This window comes from Drosophila persimilis, unplaced genomic scaffold (assembly GCF_003286085.1).
Source record: "Drosophila persimilis strain 14011-0111.01,24,50 unplaced genomic scaffold, DperRS2 tig00000000-arrow-pilon, whole genome shotgun sequence".
Lineage (NCBI taxonomy): Eukaryota > Metazoa > Arthropoda > Insecta > Diptera > Drosophilidae > Drosophila > Drosophila persimilis.
In genome coordinates, this window is record NW_020825288.1 from 24,406,585 (window position 1) to 24,423,402 (window position 16,818).

Below are 16,818 nucleotides of genomic sequence, written 5' to 3' on the forward strand. Positions count from 1 at the left end.
CAGCCACTCTGTCAACGAAATGACTCTGTTATGGACTGATGAAACAAGTTGGCCACTAAACGAAGGGTGGAAGAAGGGATCGGGGGGTTTTTGGACGTCATACCGGTGCGTGTTTGAATTAGTTTTACGGCCACTAGTTGTGTGTATATTTACTATTTTACTTGGGGGAAGCCGAAAAAAGGAAGCGGAGCTCATAAAATGCAAATTTTGTGTGGTGTTTGCCTGGCGGTGGCGCCATATTAAAAAATAAAATGCACCTGCAAACACACACACACATAAATTACATTTATAGTGTTAGAGGTGGAGGTAGGGCGGAAACTTTACGCACACCAGCACACCAATACACAGGCACACACATAGAGAAAACTCCCATGAAGCATTTATGCCATTTATGACATCCGCGACACACTCTGCCACTCCACAAAAGTACCAAAAATCGGGGAAGAAATGCTTTGATAGTCGAAGAATTAAATACCTAAGATGAGGCAACACGCTTGATTTGGATAAGGATTTTTTGACCTCTATACAAAATATATGAAACTGCAATTCGGAACTTTTGATTATCTTGAGGGCTAAAAGGATTTACGATTATCCTAAGAAAAAGATATAGTTGTCTTTCAAAAGCCTATTTCAAATGAATAATTAATCCATCTAGTGGCAACGGATTGCCTTATCTTCAGAAACAAAATATTCAATCTCACAAAGTCTATGACCACGCCATGGTGGTTTCAAAAGGAACGATCTTAGCCTAGAACCAGAGGCTTATCAAGAATATATGAACTATTTTGCGGTAAAAAATGCATCTTTCTTTGCCTGGCAAGCCTCTACTCAAAATCGTAATATCCTCTGCAAGAGTATGGAGGGAAAAGAGTAAGGAAAATGTGAACGAGGGAATGGCAACGCATAAAAACCATATTAAATGCCTCTTGCTTCTCGCTCTTGTTTTTCTTGTTGTTGATTCTTGGCTTTTGTCTTAGGCGGAGATGGAGACCCAGCCCGGGTCCCTGTGGCCCGAGCCATTTTCTGGTACTGATTCTCCTGCTGGAGATCTGGAGACGAAGTCTGAGTTCGGGGGTTTTTGTTTGTCATCTTTTAATGGCGCAATTAGAGCACACAGAATGCGTTTACTGAAATCTGAGCGGCGGCTGGTGCTGCTGTGACGTTGCCAGGCGTCATAAAGGATTTTTAATAATGGCACCAAATTACAATAGACACACACACAGACATGCACACGCACAACCAAAGCCCACAAATTGCGTATACGCCGTGTGGCACTTTGAAACAAAAAACCCCGAGCCACACGACAATGCAAAGTTCGGTTCGGTTCGGCGGCTGGGCGTGGCAGTTGTCTGCCAAGTCGAGTTCGACTTTGCCTGCTGTTTGTTGTTTGCTGTAATTTGATGCCCCATTGTGTGCCACAATCCTCCAGAGTGTAGAGGAAACCACCCTGCACCGCTTCTGCTACTCCTGCACCACTCTCGCAACCACTCTGCCACTCCATGCCACTTCTAGTGTCAGTTGAGATTATTTTTTTCCTCCATCTGCGTTTAGTTTTCGCTTCCAAGCCATTGCTATGCAATTTCGGGGCAACGCCTTGCCTTGAGCGTAATTTATGCGCGCATTGTTTCTTCATTTTCCAGGGGCTTGTCATTAGTTTTCCACAAGAAGAAGAGTGGAGAGTGGGTGTTGCAGCAGCTGCAGGAATTTATGGGCTTCCATGTTGCTTTCCTGTTGGGAAATTCCGCTTTTCACACAGCAGTTCACGTGGCCTGTAAAGACAACTTTCCTGCCGCTGCTTAGAGGGGTCGAAAGGTTTCCCCTGAATTACGAATTGTTTTCCGATTTTCCCACAGAACAAAAGACAGGCATACAGATAGAGCTGCAACTCGTATGCTGAATGGCTAAATTAAAGGCTTTAAGACATTGAGAGCATCGACTGGTCTGGCTGGATGAACTCCGAGCGGAAATGCACACGCAATAAATTATGGCTGCGTCGAGTGGTGCAACGCAAGGCAGCAACAGCGAAAGAAGGGGGGCTGGGGGCGGTAATGCAACATAAATCCTTTTTTTGTTGTTGAAATTTATGGTGCATTGAACTTAAAACGAAATACAATAAAATGCTCTGCTTGCAGCGAAGATGCGGCACCAACTGAGACGGAAACGGAGAAACATAAAAATAATCAAATTTATTAATGTCTGAGCAAACGGCAATACCCTGGAATGCTACGCTCAAGTGGTGACGACGAAGTCTGAGAAGCCTTGAGAATGAAAATTAATTTCAGGAAGTTTCTTTTGAGTCATATGAAAAGAAACTAGCGCTACATCCTAAAGAATATTTTATCCCAGAAATACCCTAGCATACATCCGAGAGTGGAAGATGACGGGGGAGATGAGCGTTCAAAATGCAGGGCAAAATGCACATCTGATTGGGTACATTTGTGTTGGGTAATTTCAGAGGACAGTAGCTTTTTATTCAGACTGAAATAAGCCATGCATAGGGTAGATTTGACCTCGTCAGAGAAAAAGGTCTTTCCGTTTTTCCATTTCAGCCATTTCCCACGCACGAGGAACATCAGCAGCAGGCAAATGCTGTAGCAGGAAGCAAAAGAAGTCCAGCAAAAGATGTAATAAAATTAATGCCAAGGCATTATGTGCTGCTCTCTCTTGAAGTTTCTACAGACGATTTCTGGGGTCTGCTGTCAGTGTGAATTTGTGAATGCAATGAGGCATTAAAGCATCGCTGAAAGGAAGGCACACGAATAACGAGGCCATAAGAAGGCAATGACACCAGAGAGTCAACTATCGAGGCGACGAATAAATCATATCCGGAGCCACATTCAGGTTCTGGGCCACGTGACGCGAGAGCAATATTTCAAGAGTGGAATATCAAAGGGAATAAATGTATACAAAAGCGGGTCGATTGTCATTAAAAATACGAGTATGTGTGAAAAATTATCCTAGAGCCACCGTACGTACTTACGCTGTTTTTTAATTTACTGAAAGAAGTTATTGATTTCTGTTGATAAAAGCTCACAAGGCGCTTAAACTAGGAGATCTCTTATGCATTTACGATACGTATATATGAACGACTAAACTCTAGATTTGTTCCATACAAAATTTCAATCAAAGTTGTGCTGTGTGCAACGAGCTTCATTATATCTTTTTTGTGCAAGAGTGGTGCAGACACAGAGATAGAGAGAGAGAGAGAGAGAGTGACAGATATATATATAAAGCGAGAAAGAGAGAGAGAAAGAGTGGTCGGATGAAAATTATAATTCAACTAGAAAACTTATAATTAGTGCACTTGAGTGAGGAAAAAAGTGATCCAAACAAAAGCGAAATGAACTTTTTCCAATTCAGAAAATGGTTTCAAACTAATAAAATACAACAACCAGACAGAGACAAGGACAGATAGACAGACAATGCGAGAGAGAGAGAGAGAGAGAGAGAGACAGACAGAGAATAATATAAATTATAATTCTGTGGCTGCAGGTGAAATGCTTAATTCAATTTTTACGTTAGCTAGAATATATTTCAAATTGCAATTAACTGAAAAACCAACAAACAAAAAAGGAGTAGGAGAAGAGGAGTACTATGTACATTTAAAAAAGTTTTTGCTCTGCAACTAGTTTCCAAACAACACACACAAGGAGGGAAAAAAGAGAGCCATATGGAAATTACTTTTGGGAGAGACTGTAGCAGTATCGTGGTGGTGCGGTGCAGGCAGTGGCACAAGCTTGGCTTAGAGGCTACGTTAACAAAAGCGTTTAAAAAATGTACGAAAAAATAATAGAACAGGCGGTATGGGAGGGGCGTGTCAGTGGGTTATGGGTTAGGCATTCGTTTTTTATTTTTGGGTGTTATCTCTGGTGGTTGCGATGGCGCTGATGGCCGTTTTTTTTTGGGTTGGGACAACATTAATTCATTTACCAACTTAAATTAAACGTGAAATTATTAATTGCTGGCTTAATTAATTTATAATGAGTTTTCCAGTGGCATCTGTGCCACATCAGAGATAGACAGAGAAAGATTGATGAAGAGGGAGTGCAACAGAGAGAGAAAGATAGAGGCAGAGCAGTAGTGCAGCATTGGCAAATATCAAGTATACGCAGTGTGGAATCCAATACAAAAAGAGCAATAGGAATGAACGTGCTTTGGCTTAGATGTAGTACAGAAAGGAGAGAAAGGAGCGAGTGAGAGAGAGGCGGGAAGAGGGTGCGCACATATGTATTTACGGATGTATGGGCGTGTCAGAGTGTGAGTGTGTGACGTGTAAGTGAGTGTGAGTGTTTCATTGCCAACTTATTGTCGCAGGAATGGTGTCTAGAGTGTTGTTGCGGGCGGGAGACATCTCTTCGGTTGATCACAAGAAAGACATTCCGTTTAAAATTACAATATGCACTGGATGATGCGTACACTATGGGCTAGATCTTTAATATAATTCATCATTTAATCAAATATATATGTATATAGATATTTGTATATATGTATGTGTGTGTGTAGATATATCCAAAATGAAAATGCAACAAAAGTATACAGAAATTCCAATGAAAAAAACGTTCGTATTCCGCTTGCACCACATAACAAATCATGATTCAGCTCATCGAAAACTGTTAGACAGTGTGTCTCTGTGTGTGTGTGTGTGTGTGTATGTGTGCGTTTTTGAGGGGAGTTGGGGTTATGTATACGAGTATACGAGTATATGGCATATACAATATATAGTTAGTATTTTTAATTGGCAAATCACGATCATCAATCATCAATCAGCGAGCGAACGAGCGAGCGAGCGAACGAACGAACGAGGAACGAATGTCACCAACTTCCGGCTTTTTATATACGTATATTGTATATATTGATATATAAATATATATATAGATGTGTGGGATTCTTGTGTGTGTATATGGGTGTATGCTTGGATATATATTAATATCAAAGTAAAATTCAATTCAGTTCATTCGCTTATAATTACATCATCGAAAGTTCATCAAAAAGAGAAAGAAAAAATGTAATCCTTTACATAAATATTCATATTCATTAGTATATCTGGTATATATATATTTAGGTGGTTTATATATATATATATATATATATTCAAGGTCAAGATCATCAATCAATAAATTCATATCAATTAAACAATTTACATGTATGCGTATATATGTATCATTATATATATATATATATATAGAGAGAGAGAGACAAGAGAGACAGAGAGAGAGAGAGAGACAGTAAGAGAGAGGTTGGAACAAGACGAGGGTTGGGCTGGGTTGTGGATGGGTGGTTATTCGCTCACCAAGTCCACGTAATGCAAAAGAAAAATCACAAAAATAGTACACTGAAAAACAAAAAATAAATCACTTCGAATCGGGGGGAATCTCTAGACTCTGATCTTCTTCTTCTGCTTTCCACTGCTCGATTCTTTTTTTCTCTATCTTTTATACTAGCTTTCTCCTTTGCTTCTTTCCAGTGTTCGTTAATGCTTAAAAGATTTTCATACGTGTTTGTTTGGTTATTAGTTCTAGTTATTCGTTTATAAAATACAAATCACAGTCATCACAGCAAGAGGTTTTATGTTCAAATTCATATTCAAATTCAAGTTGAAGCATATGCCAAAAATAGTCAGTGTAAAGTGTATCTATGTGAGTGTTCGAGTGTGTTTTCGGGAGTGTGTATATCTGTGAGTCATTTGATGGGCTGCAATACCGATTTTTATCTACCAAAAACGGCAGCAGTCATCAAACACTGGAGTGTGTCTTTAAAAAATATTATTTTCAATCAACTAACAGTGAGGGACGTTTGGGGCGGGAAACCTTAAATAAATTCATATCGAAACCAATAGCAAAAACGGGGCCGTGGAGATAGATGTAAGTGCAGAGAGCGCCGAGCACTCATGAATAAATCACAATTCACAAAAAAAATCAACTCGAAAAGGAGAATAAAACATGTTTTATTGTTCCATATCCATTCATACATACAAAGAGAAAATTATCCAAACGTTTGCATAAGGCAGAGCACACGCATGTAGATACGCAGGCACACGCACACACAGATGCCAGCACAGACACAGACACAGAAACAGATGCAGACAAGGGGAATCCAAAGAACAAAATCAATATTAATAATAATGCCCAATGCAATATTAATGGGAAACTCAACTGCAACGGCAACAGCAACTGCAGCAAAGTGCAACACGAGGGAAATTGTGGCATTGAAGAATCGAAGCATTGAATACCCTTGCAGATCCATTGTTACTATGGTAGGTATCTATTGAGAGCTATGACTAATATTGATATTTTGTTGGATTGTCGTTAGAAATACTGTAATGTCTAATGTCCCATATACTTTATTGGGATGTAGTGAGCGTATCTGGGCGGCTATAAAAACAGACTGACAAGGGAGCTCCTGCTCATAAAATAATAAATAATACCCTCTCTCTGCAAGGGTATTGTAAAGGTATTCAGGCACACACTGAACCGAATAAATGTGAATACGAGTATGAATAAATATTAATGCACACACACGCATTCGCAATTGAATTGTATTTTTGTTTTTTATTCGTTATAAATTTGTTTCATTCATAATGTGTTACTTATTCCCATTCTCCTTAGTTTCACTTTTTTTTTGTTTGTTGTTTTGGTTTTTCTTTCTTTCTTTCTTTTTTCTTCTACAAATTACTTGCTCTGCATTATTCATAATTATCATATAAATATTTATATAACATATTTGTTTTGCGGGGGGTTGGGGAGGGGTTTTTTTTTATTTAATTTGGTTAACTGTTTTCTTGCTTAAACAATTCCATGAAGATTTTTCTATTAAAAAATACAAACAAAATAGACAAAATGCCACAGACACGAGCGACAGAGAGAGAGAGAATGCTAGATCGAAAATCGGGATTATAATGTATAGGTATATGCATAAAATAAATACATACGTATACGTGTGGGTGTTTCTTATTTGTTGTTGTGTGTGTGGGTGTGAAGAATAATGCAGGTGGAACTGAAATATAGTTTAAGCTAACTCTTTTCTAATATTTTGAAAACGACAAATCAAAGATCTGCTAGTGGGATACAGATCAAGGGAATATCATATTGAATACGGTTTCAATTGTGGGACAAATCAATTCTAATCCGATCCGGATGCTTATCTACTGGGACTAAAGTTCTTTGAATATATTAATGAGTCCTTCTCTATCTGGTTGTATATCTAAAATATATGAACAAATTATATGGAATTCTATTTACTTTGATAGTTTCTTTCTTTTTTTCTTCTCTGATATACATATATACTTTCAATTCTTTTGGATCAGACAGATTAAATGGAGGCTACATAAATTGGCTTAAAATTCGACTGCCATAAGTTGAGATTCCGCAATTTCTTGAAAAAATTCTAAAAAGTGTAGAAGAAAATGATATGGTAAGAGTAATATATTTTCCTTTAATTTTTTTGCATTACGCCAGGCAGTTTCACCACTTACTAACCAAAAGACCTGTACGGGAATATAGAACAATAGTTCTCCAATAGGACATCGCAAAACATATACCAAAATCGACTTAAAACTTACAGGAACTCTGTGCAGGAGACAAATCTTGGGGAAAAGGTGAGTAACAAATTGCAATGCTGCTTTTGTTAGTAGAATAAATAAATAAAAAAACAAAATTGGATTACAAAATTATATAAAATTCTTTTTATTTAAATTAAAGTCGCTTGCTGTTTGTTTGTTCATTTTTTTTTTGTTTAGCTAAAATAAATATTAAGATTAATATTAATAAATTTATTGTACACATAAAAATCATAAACTAATACAAGGTGCATACATTTATACATTGCATTTACTTGAGACTCGGAACGAAATCAAATACTCTCAGAATTAATGTCACTGGCGGTGGCCGTGGCTTCAATCTTCGGATCGCTGCCCGACTTCCGTATGTAAATTTTAATCGGCGTCTGCAAACGCTCCGTTTCGTATATCTTTACCTTCAACTAAATATCGGAGGAGTATTATTTAGGTTGAGAAAATAACAATATGGATAATACGGATTACATTGAACATACAACATTTAAATCAAAACAAATAATCAAGCACAGTCAATCACAATGCAGATGATGGATGTTCGGGGGGGGTGCTACGAAAAAAATTACGAAAACGGAATTAATTATCCTTAAACAAATTGCTGCTTTTTGGCCCCGCAGACGCAAACAAATATCGGACGTGACATACAAAATAAAAAAAAATTCGAGCGAATCGGAACCAAACAACGCGTGCCGTGAAAAAGATTCAAACTTTTTAATATGCATAAAGCGCATTTGGTTCTCGTTTTTTACCATACATACTTTTTCTGTACGGCTCTTATAATTATTAATTTTGTTAATTAAATAAATGGACCTTTTTGTGTGCAGTCTTCTGGTGGCTTTAATTAATTTTTGTTCGCATACAATTTAAGGAGAACTTTTGAGCGTGCACAATAAATGCGAGATACATATGAATGCAAACCAATTTCATGACTGACAGCGGAATGAAATTATAATAATTGCAAATTATGATGATTGCTGTTGTCTGTCGATGGTGTCGGGAGGTACATACCGGAGCTCTGTGGCCGAAGGAGGTGGTGGCGTGAGATTATATTTATTGTTATTATTTGCATTTGCACTGCTTTTTGATTTGTTTGCACTCGACAAATGGGAAATATTCGAGTTATCGAGCTCTGCGCAGACGAGTCCTTAATTGCTTGTAATTAACTGCCATAATGGCCGCAAAAGAAAACGCGTTTCCACTGTCAGAGCGTGAAATCGGAATGAGGAAACTTTCGATGGTTTTTTCGGTATGCCTCGAATGTGGATAGTTTTTGTGTTGAATCAATATTTTTATTGAAATAATGGGATGTTTTCCGCTCAATCAGCAGTGGTTGCTGTTATGATTGAGTGTATATAACAATCTGGGATTGTTGAGAGTGATTTCCCTCCACACTTAAAGTGGATTTCAATAATTTGTTAGTGCTCAGAATCGAATTGACAATGATTTATTTAATGATTGCGAATATCTATCGATCTGAGAGATAGATAATGCAGTAGCTTTCTTAAGATTATGATATACTGCATTCGATTGGAGTAGATTCATTTGTATCTTCAAGTAAATCAACCCTTGCCAATGTGAGTGCGAAAAAGAAGGTGCATTGCATTGCATTCGTGTGGAGTGGACATGCCAAGTGCTTGGTTGGTGTATGTTGTATCTCTATCTGTGCCTAATATATGTGAATGTGGGTGTTGTGGGTGTGCTGGCTATAAGATACGCATAGCCTGAAATACCTTCCAACTTAGATGCGGATTTGGATTTGGATTTGGATTTGGGCAACTCGTTTCCGGGCCACTTACTCAATTATTATTTTGCGAGTAACTTTTGCATAACGAAACTTGTCTAACTGCTCTTTAAGCCCGACAGACTGACTGAAGGCCCGAACGTTTTGGCCAAACAATGTATCAAAGTGTTGTGGCAACAGCTAATTGGATTATGCGATTAGCAGAACTTGTCCAGAGCCCGTTCTATGGGCCCTGGGCCCTGAAGCTGGAGCAGCGATTTTTGTTATCCACATCTTGGGCTGAAAAGTCTTGGCAGCTGAAAAGTTTTTGGACAAAGTTCAGCTCGCATGCAGCTCGCATTTTCCTCTTTTGTTTGTGGAAAGCGCGCCAAATTGTTAAATGATGCAATGAAACCGTTTTTGTTGATTCCCGGAAATTATGCTGCGTTTAACAAATTGCATGAAAATGTTCCAAAATGTTCAGCCGACGACGACGACGACGGATGGGCCGAAAACTTTTGTCGAGTCGGGAGTCAGAAGTCGAGTGGAGTGGAGTGGAGGAGTGGCAGGCATCTCAGGGCCATTTGTCGGCCAGAAGTTGCAAGTTGTTTTCTGATTTATGCACTGACAGTTTGTGGTGCGTGTCTGAGGCCATTTTATTTATGAGTTTTGTTTTTCCGAGCAGGCAAACAAATGCAAAAGTATGCAAAGATAATACTATTTACTGGATGCCCTCTCAGAGTCCGTCTTCTGTCTGTCTTTTGTGGTTAATTAAAACGCAAAGAAAACTTTCGATACACACATACACACACATGCCACACAGACACGAGCAGGAGAATACAAAATATAACCTTCACAAGTACATATACTAAGAGAATGTATGCTATATGGGGGGGGGGGGAGAGTAGTAAATTCTGCTGTTTGTACCGAGAGCAATAAAAATAATCACACGGCTCGTAAAAGTGTGGAAAGGGGGAGTGGAAAATCAAATGAAAAACAACACAGATATCACGTGTTAGAGATGGCTAAAGCACACACAAAAATCAGGGACGGCACATTCGTTGCGGTTACATTCTCATCATTTGGCAGCGTTCCAGATAAAGACAACAGATAGGGAAAACTCATGAAAAACAAACACACGCACACACACACGCACACCGCACACATAAACGAAAGGCATGAAAAGATAAGGCCAAAACATGTTGCAGGTTGTTAATCAAACAAAAACAGGCACAAACACGGGCAGGGGATGCATGTTTTTAGGAAATGAAAGGTGTAACAAATATTATGAAAGGCGCGCGGCGCGACGCGATCGCACAAAAGCAGGCAATCAAAAAGTGTGTGGGGTGTATTTCTGTAGAGGATATCGGAATCACCAACACAAATGCAAACTGAAATGCCAAACGGAAACGGAAATGGTAATAGAAATGAGAGCCAACAGAAACAGAAACAGAAACATAATTGGAATTGTTTTGAGTTGCACAAAATGCATCGAGCACAGACAGTTGCTTTACTGGATTATACAGCATTACTGGATTACTGGAATATTACTGGAGTACTGGATTACTGGATTACTGGATTATTTGCTTTGATTCAATATGCTTTACATGGTTCATTGACTGAGGGGTTTAGGGGGTTTTGGGGGGTTCTGGCAAGGTAAAACATTCCGCATGGTGTAGAGTAGAGTATAGAGTACTTTTGATATTTGGTTTTTCTTTTTTTTTTTTACGTTTTCTTTTCTTTTTTGTGTGTTTTATAGAGAGTATTACAATATACTTGGTTTTTGTTGCACCTTCGGGGAATCAATCTCAATCTCATATCGAAAAGGAAAACTAATCGAATAAATGTCGGTAGTTATAGTAATAGTTGTAGTAGTAGTAGTAACATCATTAACATAAGTTATACATACATATACATAATGTAAACTAAATGAGAGCATTAGCATGTTAACGTAAAACATAATGAATGCGTTCCAAGATCACACACCTATAAGTACATATGCTATATGTGACCAATAGGCATACATACATACATATATATGTATAGAAAATCCTATATATATATATGCACATCATTGGTAAACTTAAATAAACTTTGAGCTCAAGGCTGCTCACTTCTTGTGTCACTTTGTCTTACTTTTTTTTTTGGTTTTTGCTTCTTAAACAAACGCAAACACACACGAACATGGGCTTAGGCATTATCAGTATATATGATATATAGTATATGTAAGTATATAGAAAAGTGAAAAAATTCAAGTTGTACAAATGCACGCTTGGCGGCAGTTCTTGTCCTCGACACAGATTCTTTTGCAAATCATGTGTTTTTTGTGTAGCAGTGTTTCTGTGTTAAAAGTTATGGGTTTGCTTCAGATGTATCTGTAGTTTCAGTATCAGTACCAGTATCAGTATCTGTCCTTCTGTCTTCTGTCAAACTAAAAATGGAAACAATCTTCTATCTAGAATCTGGTGGGGAGGCGTGTATAACCTTGGTATTTCTCGGATGCCCCTGTCAACGATCGTCTATTAAATGATGAAGTCTCTTCTTGTATGCAATTGTAATTTGACTTTTTATTAATTTATTTGCAGCAGATGCAGCTACTAGGGGGAGTGGCCACTCTCTGCCAATGCCGATAAGTTGATGGCCAGCCATAAAGCAGCCAATGAATTATTATTGTTGCAAGAGGCAAACAGGCATTAAGCCTTCTCCACACACACCCTCCCTCTTTGTGGCAGGAGGACAGCAACGTTGACAGGAGAACTTACACAGAGTCCGGGGCATGCATTATGCAGCAATTGCTGTTGTCAACTGACAACGGAGCTGCACAGACCTGAACGGAGTTGCGCGGACCCAGGCCCAGAGTCGGAGCAAGGCATCTGCCGCCTGACAGTAAATTAAGCGGAAAAGTGTGTTGCGGCCATACGGAATGGGGCAACGAGATGGGAGTTGTGGCACAAAAAAATAAGTCTGCTCCTCTCTGGACGGTGCAGCGGGGGGCACGGAGCAGTGGCACGGGGCACGAGTAGTATTATTTGCTGCAGTCGGAAATAACTCAACCGCAAATGAGATAAATTGCGCGCACACAGATAATTGCATGGTCGGGCCCCCCAACGAGGCGTTGTGGCATGGAAATGAAATACATTTCACATACGCCGAGCCGCGACGCGCTGGTTTTTCACTACTTTTTTCCTTCAATTTTCATATGTGTCCTCTCCCCAAAGTATTCGGTCTGTTTGTTAGCCTCTGAGAGAAGGCTTTTTTTGTCGGCCGCTTGTACAAATATTTATGTGGCTGCCAGCTCAAACGAACGAAAGGACAGATGTGTGTGTGTGTAATGGGAAAATATTGCGCATACGCACTGTCTGCTCATTAAAGTCGATCGTTGAAGGGACAGCTCGCTCGTACATCTCTTTAGTTGTAGTTGTATTCACATAACGTATACTTCAAAAGTGCTCTCTCTTTCTGTCTCTCTCTCTCATCAAATCAATATCTTTAACATATAATTATAGATTCTCAAACAGCAGCCATATGGATATTATTCTCTTTAGGGTTTCATCAACTGGAAGCTCTAAGTGCTCGGGGGAGTTTTTCTCTTAACAATCAATATGGAAAGGGGTAGTCGGTTTCCCTTTCTCATGTGTGTATATCTAGATACTTTTTTTTAGATTTATGTATTTATAGTAACTTTTTCTTTGTTAATTTGACAAATGAAAAATGAAGTACAGTCGAAAAATTCGTTATCTTTCTAGGATATAGTATACATTAAGGGGGGTTCTAGTTCTTCTTACGGATATACATACATATACTTGTGGTATAGGAGTATGTGTAATTGATTTAACTATAAATTTGATTTATGCTTCGATCTCGATTCGATTTCAGTTGTATCTGTTGCCCGCTAAAGATTGTGACAAGTACATTTAGGCTATTCGTTACTTGCTATGCTTTATGCTATATTTTCGATTCGATTCGATTCGCTAGATCAAGATCTTTATAATTGAATTGTTGCATTATTGTCAGTAGTTTACGTTAATTTACCTCTAAACATATATTCGAGTGGTTACAAGCAACATTCAAACGTTTTCTTTATCTTTTGTCTGTTCTCCGATATGATAAGCATAATTGGCTACTCGATATCCTTCGATGCTCCACCTCACTGCCTCTCCATGCTTTCTTCTACTGCATATATTACACACTTACAATCTGTTGGATGATGCTTCTGTATCTGTACACACGACTCCTCCTAATCAGCGATGTGGCAACTTGGCCAATTTGTAATTGTAATTTTGGCAGGGCACACAAATACCAAACGAGAACAGAAAAATTGCAATTCAATGGGTCCTCGTCCTCCTCCTCATCCTCATCCTCGTCCGCATCTGAATCCTCATCCGTATCTGAGTCCACATCCACATCCTCTGTCCCTACGATCGATAGCAATTTAATTGAGCGCTAACATTCATATTCCAGTATGAAGCTCTCGCCTCCGGCTCCGAGTCCTCCCAGTCCGGGTCCGGGTACGACTCCTGCTGCAGTCACTGGCTTCGCTGTGGCCCTTGCATGTTGCTGATGCTGATGTGGCAATAGCGTGGCAGATGTTGTTGCCACCGAGCCCGTGCCCTGCTGCGAGGTGGAAGCTCTGCTTAAATTTACTTGTGACAACATTGCGGTTGCCGTTAATTTGCCATTGTATGCCACCGCCGGAGTCAGTGTGGGCGTCGGCGTGGGCGGACCGTGTCCGTAATAGTTCAGAGCGGAGGTTAGCGGCACGGCCTGCTGCAGCTGCTGCTGGGGGCGTCGTTGCATCTGCTGCTTGGATAGATAATCCGTGGACGTATTTGCCGTGGCATTGCGCAACGTTATGAAGGTGTCAAAGTTTTCGGCTGTGGAAGAGGCATTCGAGGTGCTGGAGTTGCGGCGCGGCGCCAAATGCTGCTGCTGTTTGGGGAGATTCAGATTTAGCTTCAGCTGCTGCTGCTGCGACATTGACGAGTTCGATGAGGAGGAGTTAGATAGCGACGAAGAGTTTACAGAGTGCGCGGGAGGATGCTGCTGCTGATTCGCATAGTATTTGCGCAAATTCTCCAGCATGTAGCGATTGTTTGCGTTTCCGTTTCCGGTTGCCCCTCCTAATGCAGCTGTGGGTGCTGCTGCTGCTGTTGCTGATGTTGCTGTCGGATGAAACTGCGGCATGGCAGATGACACTGCTGCTGCTCCTGTAACTGCTGCTGATGCTGCGGTTGGCGTCATCGTTATCTGCTGCTGCTTGCTGCTGGTGGCATACAGAGCATCGCCACCCAATCCCAGTCCCAGTCCCAATCCGTGTCCCATTCCCATTCCCAATCCTTGTTCTTGTGGCAGAGCCAAATTGATGACACTGCCGGTTGTAGCTGGCATTGCGGTGGCTCCTCCTGTTGCTGCTCCTCCTGCTACTATCCCTGCCATTGGTGGTTGTCGTCGTTCCATCTCCAGTCCATAGCGGGTGGCAGCCGCCTTCCGACCTCCTCCTCCAGCTGCAGCGGCTGCCCCTCGAACTTCTCCCTGATAGCTGCGGGCATAGTGCGCCTCCATCAAGTCCGCCCGTCGCTGTTTCGTGGCATACACGGCCTCATCCGTGCCGTCGTCTGCTCCTCCTCGCCCAAATCCATAGTAGTCGCCGCGCTGGTAGTGCTGCGATGAGGACAGGGCACGCTCGAATTCGTTGCGACCACGCTGCCGCTGGAAGTGGTCCAGGTAGCTCTCACCGCCGCTGGCAGCTCCGGCCAAAAGGAGATGGTCTGCCTCGTGGTTCTTACTCTGCGGATGCTCCTCCTCCTCCTCGTCGACTGGGCCTTCTGTGGCACTTGCCAGCTGCTGCTGCTGTCGCTGCAAATGCTGATTGAGAGATTGGTAGAATGTGCTTTCGGCCAGATTCTCATTATATGTCGTCGGCTGCTGCCAATCAGCGTCTTCGCATTCGTTGACGCTGACGCGAATTCGTATGTCCCGGGCCGTGTAATCAGGCTCTCCACCGGCAGTAGCAGCCGCCAGCATTCCGCCAGTTACAGCTCCGACATCGTCCGCATCCTCATCGTCATCGTCGTCGTCGTCCTCGTCGTCGTCGCCGTAGAAAAATCTCGCTGATTTGGCGCTTTCCGCCAGGAGCAGGTCCTCGCTCTCCTCGAGGGCCAGCGCGTAACTCGTTAGGTTGTCAAAGTAGTATTCGCACATTTTGTCCGGGTGCTCGTAGCGCAATTTGAATTCCTTCGATTCCCGCGATTCCTCCAGAGCCTGCGGCAGTGGCTCCAACTGTGGGTGGACGATGGCTGGCAACTCCTTCTCACGCTTTGTCGCTGTTGTTGGGCCACTGAACACGGAGGCATAGTCCGAGCTGCTCATCGAGTCCGAATTGAGGGCCGCCGTGCGTCGCGTGGATTTGGAGGCAATGGGCAGTGTGCCCAGATTCTCGTAGTTAGCAGGAAGTCCACCCCCATTGTTTGCCTGCGATTGGCTGCGCTTGTGGCGTCTTCGCGGCGTCTCCGGCTGAGGATGTGGATGTGGATGGGGCTGCGTGGCCAAGGCCCTTCGCTGGGAGCCGCTCACGCGGCCCACCGAGTGAGCCGACTGCTTCGTCGTGCTCAGGTGCTGGTCAAAGTTCTCCTCCAGGTAGGCGTCCAGGTAATGGAGGTTCTTGCTCAGATCGATCTCAGACTTGTAGCTCTTGTAGATGGTGGCCTGCTTGCAGCGCGACTCGTAGTTGGAGATATGTGCACGGTCGCTGATGAAGCGGAAACTCTCGTCCTTCGCGAGGGTGTGGAAGCCACTGAACTCGCTGCCAGACCCCCCTTCGGAGCCACTGCTGGTCTTGAAGTTGCGACATTTGTCGCGTATCTTCTGGATGCCCTGTCGCGTCTTGGCCTGCAGCCGCTCAAAGTAGTTGGCCTTGGCAGCGGTACTGGATGGCGTCTGGGTCTGCAGTCGTGGATGGTAGGCCGTGTGCTGGATGTCGTAGCCTCCGCTTCCGGCGGCCCGCATGCTCTGGATGCTGTGCGTGCGATTGGGATAGCTGAGCTTCAGCTTTGGCAGCGATGGTGGGTCCTCGGACCTGTGATGGAGTTTCCTCAAGGACAGCTGCTTGAAGATCGCCTTGGATCGCTTGGCCTTGCCAGTGGTGGTTCGTCTATCGTGATCTTGATCAAAGTCCTGCCGCTCGAAGCGGCGCACAGGGACTCCGTGTAGGTAATGATGATCTGGTGGGGTGGGATTCGGTCTTGACGACTCGAACAAGCGCCGCAGGCCACGTCCTGTGCGCTGGGGACGCGCACTCCGGGCACTCGTTGCACTTCTCAGTCGAGTATTCACACTCAAAGTGAGGATTTCATCATCGTGGAAGATGGAAAAGGGATTCGTGATCACCGTGGAGCTATCGTTGGCTCCCTGGGATGCTGTTAGACTGCTTACGGATCTAGTCTTAAGGCTAGCGTTACTCGTACTATATCTATTCTGGCTTATGGCTACTTCCTGCTGCTGCTTACTGTCTAATACAACTACAACTTTG

At 42.2% G+C, this 16,818-nt stretch overlaps 1 protein-coding gene across 1 annotated transcript in view; it reads right to left on the reverse strand.

The window, feature by feature from the left end:
• Positions 1-16,818, reverse strand: part of LOC6591570 — a 77,784-nt gene that overhangs the window by 9,320 nt on the left and 51,646 nt on the right. The window lies entirely within an intron of this gene.